The sequence below is a fragment of the Patella vulgata genome, chromosome 2, assembly GCF_932274485.2.
Source record: "Patella vulgata chromosome 2, xgPatVulg1.2, whole genome shotgun sequence".
Lineage (NCBI taxonomy): Eukaryota > Metazoa > Mollusca > Gastropoda > Patellidae > Patella > Patella vulgata.
In genome coordinates this window covers 7,548,946-7,561,303 of record NC_065880.2, presented here as the reverse complement: position 1 = coordinate 7,561,303, position 12,358 = coordinate 7,548,946, and the positions used below count along the sequence as shown (strand labels likewise).

General features: G+C 35.0%; 1 long non-coding RNA gene across 4 annotated transcripts; it reads left to right on the top strand.

Annotated features, from left to right (window-relative positions):
* Nucleotides 1–2,924: 2,924 nt before the first annotated feature.
* On the top strand, nt 2,925–12,124 carry LOC126810279 (uncharacterized). 4 transcript variants are annotated; one of them, XR_008786242.1, is made up of 7 exons: nt 2,925–3,020; nt 3,158–3,475; nt 4,187–4,210; nt 5,045–5,143; nt 5,262–5,363; nt 6,218–8,211; nt 10,368–12,124. It is a non-coding gene; the product is annotated as an uncharacterized LOC126810279 (long non-coding RNA). The 4 variants fall into 4 exon arrangements; XR_008786243.1 differs by adding an exon at nt 4,454–4,477 and having other exon boundaries at nt 6,218–12,124; XR_008786244.1 differs by lacking the exon at nt 4,187–4,210 and adding an exon at nt 4,454–4,477 and having other exon boundaries at nt 6,218–12,124.
* Nucleotides 12,125–12,358: the final 234 nt, after the last annotated feature.

Below are 12,358 nucleotides of genomic sequence, written 5' to 3'. Positions count from 1 at the left end.
ATTGTACGAAAAATCGCGATTTTAGCTTGTGGAGCCTATAGAGGTCATAATTTTTATCCGATTTAAAAAAACGTATTATTATATCACCGTTAGACCCTAAGGACAACTGAGTTCGAATTTCGTGAAAATCGGCCCAAAACTGATAGACAAAATGGCCGTCCTTCGTTCTCAAATAGCGTGAAAATATGGTATATCAAGGTTGTGGACCCTATAGAGGTCACAATTTTTATCCGATTTTGTTGAAACTTGAAATGTAAGTTTATAACCCAATGATCTCGATTCCCGTCGATATTAGCACATATCGGACTGTAACTTCCTGAATTATGGCCCCTGATTGTACGAAAAATCACTTTATTTTTAGCTTGTTCTCTATCCATCTCTCGAAAATGTGGGCGTATCCTGCCTGGCAGCCGCTGGTTCGTTTTTCCAAAGTAATATGTCGCTATTAAAAATTAATCTAATTACTAAAAATAGACTACTTTCATTTGTTTTTTATTTAATGCTAGATCAGATTAACCAATATATGTATGAACACAACGCGCATGGGATTTCACTAAAGTTACGGTCATCGAGCGATTTTTTATAGTATATATGCTTGCTAGATTCTCCTTTGTTGTATGGTGACTTGTTCTATGCCAGGTTGATTTCCGCTCATGTCGTCAAAATATTCCGGTTCGATAGACTTCGAGAAATGTTTTTTGAGAAATGTTTTGCAAGATTTGTATTTGGAAATTTGTTGTTCGAGGTTTGTTTTTTGTTGTATGTCTATGATGAAATGTAAATGTAGGCTATTTTTTTTTGATTTTCTAAAATAAATTGTATCTTTATATTAAGATACAATTAAAGATACTTAATGGGAGATTAGATAAAGAGCTGGCAGTTCTCACTATAATAGTTAACAACTAGATTATGCTGAAAATTTCAGTCAAATTGATCCACTATGAACCGAGATTTTAGTGATTGAATATTGGGGCTAGCCTCGATCATCATTACTATAGTCGGTAGGATAAAAAACAGTCTCGATTATCCATTTTTTGATTTAATTATGAATGGAAGTCGAACAGCAAATCGGAACGTAATCCAATAAACATCACAGGCTAGCGATGCCATCGGGAGTTGATTATGGTCTGGAAACATTAATTAATATCTATTTAATAATTTAGATAACATTTCAGGCCTAATGAAAGACCCGTAATAGGCAGATTTAGCTCTTGCATAAGGTATGTTTAAGTTAAACAAAAATACATATTACAAATCTGATATCACAAATGTCTGATATGTAAAACCAATTTTAGTGTACAAATGTAGAAATACGACAACAACAAAATTAAGGACTATGAATGAAGAACTAAGAATTAAAACACTGAATAAAGAGCTGTTTGATCTTCCATAAGCTATATCCGTGGCCGTCTTAGATATCTGCCCGTGATTGTGTTCGTGATGTACAGGAAGTCTACAAAACATTTACTCGCTTAATTTTGATATATTGCATTGCTGTACTTGTGTTATGAATGGTTTTGAATTTAGGGCAATATACTACCCAAATATTTATACCGAAATATATATTGGTTCAGTAGTTATGTAAACGCTAAGCAATGTACATTTATATTTTATCCAGAGGCTGACCAAACTTTAGGCACCTAAGGGGGAGGGTTCGCCTGGTGCCGAGACATTTGTGATGCTGTGACGTATATCTGCGGTTGTCATTGCTATGGTAATAAACTCGAGAAGGCTCGATTGTCTGTTTTAGCGTTTATCGATTAAATCACATATGTGTTCAAATCGATATCACAGCCAACCGATGGCCTAAAAGTTTATTATTAGTTTGTCATGTAAATAACTTTTTAAATAATAAATTATATAATATTTGAAGCCAAAAAAATGAACTGCAATAGGTAGATTTAGTCTTACATAATGCATCCTTAACCGTCTGTGTATCGATGCCGTTTCTGTCAAGACTCATTGAATTTTGAAGGAGGGATAGTTCTTGAGAGTCAATGTAGACATCCTAAAATTTTAGCCTGGTCAAGGAGGTTACTGATGACAGACTGAATATCAAAGGGGTTCGAAATAAGATGAAATGAATGAAGACGGTCATACGCCACACAGTGTGCTTTCTATGAGTACCCAAACAATTCCAAATACCAATGGTTCGTTTAGGTGCATGCCAATGTGTAGCTCGTCAGACCCTCTGTCCTGCACCACTGACAGAGGGGGGTCCACACCGGTAAATTCTGAGTAATCTTCTCGACCAACACTGGTTAGGGATGCAACGTTTTACTCACTGAGCAATAGGGTTTATGGTAAAGATTACCACATGGGCCATAGGGGTTCGAGTATCTAAAACCGTTCCCGTGGACCGTTTTGCAATTCCCGATTTCCTTTCCACTTTCCTAGATTTATTTAACGAAATAAATAAAGAAAAGGCAGATTAATTGATTCTGGTTACTATGGAAATATGCACTCTGCTGTGAAATCTAATCTGATAAATTTGACCAGTTGTACCCTCTTCGATTACAGATCGAGTAAAATAAACTTTACAATTTTATATAATACGTACCACAATTCAGTAGAGCCCAAGAAGCTATGAGTAGACATATGGGTGAAATCTAATCTGTTAAATTTTACCAGTTATATCCGTATTACAGATCGAGTAAAATAAACTTTACAATATTATATAATACGTACCGCAATTCAGTAGAGTCCAAGAAGCTATGAGTAGAAATATGGGTGTTATATCCATGTTTGTTGTTGGTTATGTTCATACCGAAATTTACAATACATTGTGAGTATAACTAGTCTTATAGCATTCGGTGTTAATATTATATAGTATTGAATAAAATACACTGAACAGCCAATAGTGTCAATAACGCCGTGTAGGAACAATGGATTGCTAGAGTAAGCAGGGGTTACAAATCTGGTACAAGGGCGCGGACACTAAGCAATACGACACATCGATTGAATAACTACAATGTGGCGACTTAGAGTTTTTCGTTTAATCGTTTATTTTGTAATGTTAAGTGAGTATGTGTTTATTTTATAATGTTATGTGAGTATGTGCCTGTTGGTTTACGAGTTTCATATAATTAGTTGATTATTAACGGGTTGGTGGTATATACTGATTTAATTTGAATGTTCATTTTCTAATGATTTCCAGTACATGTCTACAGTGAAATCATCTTCAAGACGCCAGTACCCCATAATGGTCCATTTAACATAACTGTTAAGCTTGATACTATTGAAAGTAAGGTAAATTGGTACAGAGACGGTGTCTACTTACAAGCCTCTGAAATCAGTGCATCAGGAAAGGAGTGTAAGACAATACCATTTCCAACAGAGGGATTTGACTTCTACTGTGAAGATGACGGCCACATATACAAGTTAGAAATACTAAATATTACAGCATATTTTAACGTTACATTCAGAGCGAACTACGGTGAAGGATTAAATGATACATATACGGTATCGTTTCCTGGTAAGTTCTAATTGTTGTTTATATCCGTAGCAGGGCCGTAACTAGCTCAGAGCAAGGAGGGGGCGGGAAGTGTTATCAGGGGTGCTGTAAAATTGACGGACAATATATATCTATTGTTTTAATGGTCGATAATTTTTTCCCCGGGTGCGGGGCTGCTAGTTACGGGCCTGATCCGTAGACAGTTTTGGAGATATGTATAATAACTAATTGCTATACGCGCATACTCAGAAGTATCCGTACCTTTGCGTGGTGCTTGTTAGATGGACACGGTATCGGACTGGAAAGATAAGACCCTATCATGTGATCTGTCAGAATTAACGTATGGAATTAGTCCGTGTGAGATTTCAAACTATGTAAGTGATGATAGTAATCAACCAAATGCTGAAAATAAAATAAAATTTGACAAAGCCATTTAATTGATTGTACGTATGAATCTTATAAACGTAAAACAGGTTCCAATACAAACAACAATCAATCTAAAACAAAATGTGATAGCCTTAAAGAATGAGGAAATATTCGGATTTTGCAATAATGCTTTTCTCGGTGTATATTAGACACAACGAAACAAAGACTATGCAAACCTTCGGTGTTTACTTGAAAGCTGAAAACATTTAATTAGTAAGAATGGTGTAATGTTGAATTTGGATATATATTATTTTTCCAATTATGGTTGTCTTGCATATTAAGTCACGCAATTTGAAACTATTTCAGATTCATTAACCACAACCACTGAAGGTAATCAGCTGATTTTAACCTGTTATCGAACCCAGGCTTGTGGGTGGTAAATATTATAGTATCATAATATACATTTGAAAAGTAGGTTATGTAAAATATTTTGTGACACATTTTGATATACATACATACCTTAAATACAGATAAAATACAGTACGAATGGTGTAATGTTGAATTTGGATATATATTATTTTTCCAATTATGGTTGTCTTGCATATTAAGTCACGCAATTTGAAACTATTTCAGATTCATTAACCACAACCACTGAAGGTAATCAGCTGATTTTAACCTGTTATCGAACCCAGGCTTGTGGGTGGTAAATATTATAGTATCATAATATACATTTGAAAAGTAGGTTATGTAAAATATTTTGTGACACATTTTGATATACATACATACCTTAAATACAGATAAAATCTGGCTTGCCGTACAACTTTATGGAGTAGTACTCGTCCATATACGGTAAGTGTATGGGTCAGTCTCAGTATGAAATTCCTGATGTTGTTTATTCATTATTATTATTTTATTTAAATATTTTAATTATGTCCTGTTGACATAACAGACGTATGATCCGTAAAAAAGGCTACTCCTTATCCCCCCACTATTTGTCACGTTAGCCATATCAATCACGTGATTTAATTGTAACTTCAAACAGATTATCCCAAGTGATTTAATTGTAACTTCAAACAGATTATCCCATCAAATCGACTTTTTTTTAGATTTGTAACAATCAAATAGCTATTAGGCGTCTCGTTGTATTTATTTAGAAATCAATTATAACGACAGTAACATTTCAAAACAGCAAAAAGATAATAAAAAGAAACGTTGTATTTGTAGATTCCTTTACCTGCAACGTTTATATCCCAACGATAGCAGTTATAGTTGTTCTGATCATAATTGTGGTTGTATTATTAATCCTACATTTCAAGTATCCAGGTAATTATTGATTATTTAAAATATCGATTCTTATTTATTATTTGATAAACGCCAATTTTACATATAAATGCAACGAGAATATCTTTTTTCCACGTGTTATGATTTTATTTAATTGTAGGTGAAAGGTGGAGCATTATCTTAGATGTGGCATTAGTATGCATTAATGTTGTACTTCTAGCTGCTGCAATAACCTGTACTGTTTTTGTTTCTAGAGGAATAGGTAAATATTTGTATAGAACAGTTTGAAATAGACACAGAACCTATATTTGGACCTAAAAACCATAGAACACAATTGACTCCGTTTTAGACACATTTTTGAAAGAATTTTGTCAATAACAACCATTTTTAAAATATTTAACTTATTCAAACTATGGTTGATATTGTAAAAGCTGATGATTGTCAAAATCTTAATGACGAATTCATCATAACAACATCATGCCTATTTGTATTATATACAAGTTCAAAATTGTTGATATTACAATATTGGCAGTTGGAATTCGTAATAAGAGTAGGGCATAGTAAAATTTTCCACATTGCGCACGGTGTGGCCTATGCGCGTCTTCATTAGCGCAGTGGGAGCAGAACAGTAGAAAGTTAAACCCCATTTTATTTCTACTACTCTACTACTGATCTTTCATTTGACTTTGAAAAAAAAATCTTTTGATGTAGGTAGATTTAACTTTTAGCACGGGACACTTAGTTAATATTAGGTTTTTTTTCTGGTTTTTTTTTTGATCAACCTGATTAAAATACAGATCTATATTTTGTTTCGTTTTTTATACTTTCGATTGCCTACACTACATGAAGATCTGATCAGTTGTAGCGATAAGTCGCGTCATGGGTCATACTAGTAGCTTTTGACCCGATTAGAAAGACATGTTAAACGAAATTTTGAACTATAAAAGACGAAACGAATTTGATTAAAACACAGATTGTTTTTTGATTACATGTTAATAGGATTAATCCGTGCAAAATTAGATATTGTATGATAAATGCGTTGACGTCGATCATTTTATGGTCAAATTCAAAGTATAGCCAGTATGGTGTTATGATTGTCCACGTTTCAATTTACAGGGTGTTATAGTGATTGTGAAGATGTTTGGAAAACTGCTATTGGGTTTGTTGTTGTAGCCTTCCTGTTGGTAATGGGTGTTATGATAGAGCTGATTCGATGTTATCTCTTCGGTGATAAGACATCGGTCGAAGCGGACCGTAAATAAAGCTATTTGGCACGCATCACCCAAAATGATGTTAATTTCCTGTACAGATTTAGTTTTATTGTATATTTCGACGGAGCAATAACAACTCTTTGCCTTATTAATGACGATATTTAATGTAATTGGTAGTCCGCGATAATGATGATCAACTGTTTTGTGTACTGTCAATATTATTTAAAATATCAATTGTGCATATATTGATGATTCAGAATTGCGATTTTAATTGTGTGAAACGCATTTCGATTTTTCGATTAAATATCCTTGGTGAAAATTTGCATAATACGAGATAGCTCGGTTTGTAAAAGTCGGATGCACTTCTTTTTATTCTGTTCCAGTTGTTTTGAATACAGCTCATTGGTAGCAATACTTATTTGATAAATTCACTCAGCTAAGGTGGTGTTGATACGAGATATGAATATTGCGTCATCGTGGTTAGAGTGTGGTTCGCTTTCGATAATGGTAACACTTTGCTATTAAATGTAGGTTAATTTAATTTATCGTGGTTATGGTTACTTTTACGGTAGACATATGACGTAAATAATATCCAGTTATTTGTTGACCGAATGTCCAATTTACAACCACAAATAAAGGTTTTCAAAAGGTTAGGTATACTTGCGCTGCGGAATATGGTGTTAATTTAAGGACAGATTTAGATTAAAATGATCGTTTGGTTATATTTTGCTCATGGGTTTACGTCCAAAGTTAACGTTTTGTTTACCATATTTCTTTGTCATATTTACGTCTATTTACGCACGACGTATATTTTCGACGTCGGATATGTACGTTAATCTAACTCAAACGCAACGGTATATTTACGGTATGTTTACGTCAGAAAGTAGTGTTAATTTTACGTTACCTTCACGTTGGAAATTTACGTGAATTTAACGTAAATTGATTAAAGTTTAATTAATATTAAAAAGATGCATACAATTATCGTCATCGTGTTATGTAGGATGCACCTTCGACGGTAATTTAATTAATGACTTTCTCACGAGCTTGTTTTGTGTTAGTTACTTTAGTAACGGATTCTTATCGGCTTTGACCTCTACCCGTTACTGCCTCATCCTATACTCAACTAATATGATAAAAGCCCCCCCTTCCATCTCGGTTCTAAGGCTGTTTTGGAATCCTTACCGTCTATATAGTTGAGTACGAGACCTAAAATCCGTGACCAATTTTCGGGGAAGTTGTTTTGAAGGTGGTTTCTATATGGCAAAACCTGTTGAAGCGATAAGGCTTGGGTGCCTCTCTCTAAAACGCTTGCGGAATCCGCTAAAGGGCCAAATTCAAAATGGCTTCCAGATTTCGCGGGAAAATATAAAATTATTTAATATAGGCGTCTGAGGTGTTTATTTGTATGTTTTAAGGGTCTCTGAAACGAAATATCATAGTCAAAAATCCATGAGGCTACTACTTTTGTCAATATGGCCGAACAATCCAAGATGGCCGCCATTTTGATCTGGAAAATAGTTTTGTCAACTACATTTGTATACCCAAGTGGTATGTTTTCGTGGTCGAGGTATTCAATTATGATGAGTTTGTGTCGATATATGACAACCAGCAATAAGAGTGAAAGGAATGAAGGGACTCACCGATATTTACAACCTGATATACTCTGTAGTCAACTGATTTTAATTTAATCAACGCTTGATAATGGATCCATGTAATATTTAATCACGCACGATAATCGACGTTAAATTATCCAATTAAAGTGAAAGTGTTACTCGTCGGAATCATAGTCACCCGATTTAAAAGATCGATCCATTTCTGATTATTCAGATTCAGATTGTTCCTCCGAAGTTGAAGTTACGTGGGAATCGTCATCACTTGCATTATCACTGCTATGAACAAGTAAGTCGCTTAAACATCCTGGTAATGCTGCTTTATTCTCATATCTAATTGACACGCACTGTCCAGATTGGAGCAGTTTCCAGCCATTACCAATGGGAGAGTGTGTGATCTTAGACTTTGAGTAATTAAGCATTAAATATGTCCGAAAAGTAGTCCTGGTGAGTTTAAGTTTGCAAGACTCCTCATTAGGTTGTAGCTGGCGAAAGGTTTTTTTGTACGCCCACATTTTCATGTGGAAGTATATTGTCGTCGCCCCTGTCCGTCCGTCCCCAATTATTTGTGAACAGTCTACAGGTCACAATTTTTATCCGATTTCAATGAAACTTGGAATATAGGTTTATCACCCTAAGATCTCGGTTCCTTTCGATATTGGCATGCATCGGACCGTAACTTCATGGATTATGGCCCCTGATTGTACGAAAAATCACGTTTTTAGCTTGTGAACACTGTAGAGGTCACAATTTTTATCCTATTTGGTTTAAACTTGAAATGTATGCTTTCGATATTCGCGCATATGGCCCCTGATTGTGGACCCTATAGAAGTCATAATTTTTATCCGATTTAAAAAAAACGTATTTTTATATCATCGTTACACGGCTGAGTTCGAATTTCGTGAAAATCGGACCAAAACTGACAGACAAAATGGCCGCCGTTCGTTCTCAAATAGCGTAAAAATATGGTATATCAAGGTTGTGGACCCTATAGAGGTCACAATTTTTATCCGATTTTGTTGAAACTTGAAATGTAAGTTTATAACCCAGCGATCTCGGTTCTTTTCGATATTCGCGCATATCGGACCGTAACTTCCTGAATTATGGCACCTGATTGTTCGAAAAATCGCGTTTTTAGCTTGTGGACTCTATAGAGGTCATAATTTTTATCCGATTTAAAAAATCGTATTATTATATCACCGTTACACCCTAAGGATGGCTGATTTCGAATTTCGTAAAAACCGGCCCAAAACTGACAGACAAAATGGCCGCCGTTCGTTCTCAAATAGCGTAAAAATATGGTATATCCAGGTTGTGGACCCTATAGAGGTCACAATTTTTATCCGATTTTGTTGAAACTTGAAATGTAAGTTTTTAACCCAACGATCTCGGTTCTTTGCGATATTCGCGCATATCGGACCGTAACTTCCTGAATTATCGCACCTGATTGTTCGAAAAATCGCGTTTTTAGCTTGTGGGCTCTATAGAGGTCATAATTTTTATCCGATTTAAAAAAAAACTATTATTATATCACCGTTACACCCTAAGGATGACTGATTTCGAATTTCGTGAAAATCGGTCCAAAACTGACAGACAAAATGGCCGCCGTTCGTTCTCAAATAGCGTTAAAAAATATGGTATATCAAGGTTGTGGGCCCTATAGAGGTCACAATTTTTATCCGATTTTGTTGAAACTTGACATGTAAGTTTATAACCCAAAGATCTCGGTTCCTTTCGATATTCGCGCATATCGGACCGTAACTTCCTGAATTATGGCCCCTGATTGCACAAAAAATCACGTTTTTAGCTTGTGGACACTATAGAGGTCATAATTTTTATCACCGTTACACCCTAAGAACGGCTGAGTTCGAATTTCGTGAAAATCGGCCCAAAACTGACAGACAAAATGACCGCCCCTCGTTCTCAAATTGCGTAAAAATATAGGTCACAATTTTTATCCGATTTTGTTGAAACTTGAAATGTAATTTTATAACTCAAAGATCTCGTTTTTTTCCGATATTTGCGCATATCGAATTGTAATTTCCTGAATTATGGCCATAATTATGGCTGCGGCTAATTTGATGGGAATATACCCTCACTGTAGCTCTTTAATTAATTTGTAACTATCACTCTAATCAACGAAAACGAGCTAAAATTGAATTCCTCGACACTGAAAACATACAATTTGTCACGAAACTTGAGCATAGTTGAAAAAAATAAAATCCCAGCAAAAAATGGCGGCCATCTTGCATTTGTCTGCCATATTGGCCCAACTAGTGACCAGATGAATTTTTGATATTATATTTCGATTCCGAGACCCTTAAAACATAGGAATAATGGCCTCAGAAGCCTATATTAGATATTTTATATTTGTAGCGCCAAATTTGGCATCTATTTAGAATTTAGCCCTCTAGCGGATTCCTCAAGCGTTTTTTTTTTATACAGAAACCATCTTCAAAGCATATCACTGACAGCGAGAGCCAAGAAATGGTCAAGCATTAAACGAAAAAACTTTCACCGGCTACCACCGCCTGAGGAGTATTACAAACTTAAACTCACCAGAGCGACTTTTCGGGCATATTTAATGCTTAATTACTCAAAGTCTAAGATCACATACTCTCCCATTGGTAATGGTTGGAAACTGCTCCTATCTGGACAGTGCGTGTCAGTGATTTACTTGTTCATGGCAGCGATAGCGCAAGTGATGAACATTCCGACGTAACTTCAACTTCGGAGGAACAATCTGAATCTGAACAATTGGAACTGGATCTATCTTTTAAATCGGATGACTGTGATTCTGACGAGTAACACTTTAATTTTAAGTGGATAAGTTGATGATGTCGATTATCGTGCATGATTAAATATTAAATGGATCCATTATCAAGAGTTCATTAAATTAAAATCATCTGATTATAGAGTATATCAGGTTGTAAATATCGGTGAGTCCCTTCATTTCTCGCACTCTTATTGCCGGTTGAATATATCGACACAAATTCATCATAATTGAATACCTCGACCCCGAAAACATACAATTTGGCGTATAGTTGACAAAACTATTTTCCAGGTAAAAAATGGTGGTCATCTTGGATTGTTCGGCCATATTGACAAAACTAGTGGCCTGATGGATTTCGTTTCAGAGACCCTTAAAACATACGAATAGACACGTCGAAAGCCTATATATATTAAATAATTTTATATTTTCCCGCCAAATCTGGGAGCCATTTTGAATTTGGCCCTCTAGTGGATTCCGCCAGCATTTTAGAGAGAGGCACCCAAGCTTAATCGCTTCAGCTGTGTTCAACCAATTTTCCAAATTTAGGAATGGAATGTTACAGTAAACGAACATTCTTGCTGTACTTCAAGTAACGGGCAAAACTGTCAATATAGATACCACTAAAGTCTATGTATTCTACATACGTAAAACATTATTACACAAAATCGATTAATACATTATTGAAATACAGCAAGAATTTTCGTTCACGATAACATTCCATTCCTAAATTTTGAATATTGGCCGAGTGCAGGCGTGAGTTTCATAAGGGCGGATCATTTCAAACGAATTTTGTTTGTGATTTTGGATCGCTCAATTCTACATCAAAATAGTGTTGGATTATTATAAATTTGTGTCGAATGTGGCAAGATATGATCCCATTTGGCGAACAAAGAAGAATCATGTAGAAAAGGGAGGTTAGGGATTCCAAAATAGCCTTAGAACCGAGATGGGGGAAAAGCCTTATTTTCATATAAGTTGTGTATATGACGAGGCAGTTACGGATAGAGGCCATAGCCGATAAGAATCAGTTACTAAAGTAATTAGCTTTGTGTTGATATATATCAATATCTGTTTAATTGCCATTTGGAATCCATGTTTTGATTTATTTATCCGACGATTATATGAAATGAAATAAAGAATACTTGAAATAAATTATTTCTAAAGAAAACACATTTTTAAAGAAAACACATTGGTATTTGTTAATTGATAAGAGAGAGGTGCAGATAATCTATGGTTGTACAATTATTGTCCAGGTACAGAATCACACTGATCCGCAGTGAATATTCGCTTGGCCGCTACAATCACTGATAAGGATGACATCGATGCGACTTAATGACTACAAAATATTAACTTTTTTTCTTTTGACAAATTAAATTCTGAAACATTTTTTTTTAGTATTAGAAAAATAAATAAAGGTGTTTGAAGTATATCTTGATAAAAAAATATTCCATATTTAGCGTAAATAGGTACAGAAAATAGTACGCGGAGGCGTAAAATGGGTAAAACGATATAATTCTGCCCGTACCAGTTCATATTACTACGTTCGATGTAAACAACGCACGTGTGACCATCAATTTGACATTGTTTCTGTTTGTTTACTCTGAATTCTTTCAGAAGTACATTTTTTACTTCCTAATCTGATTGACCTGCTCGTGTTTGTTTT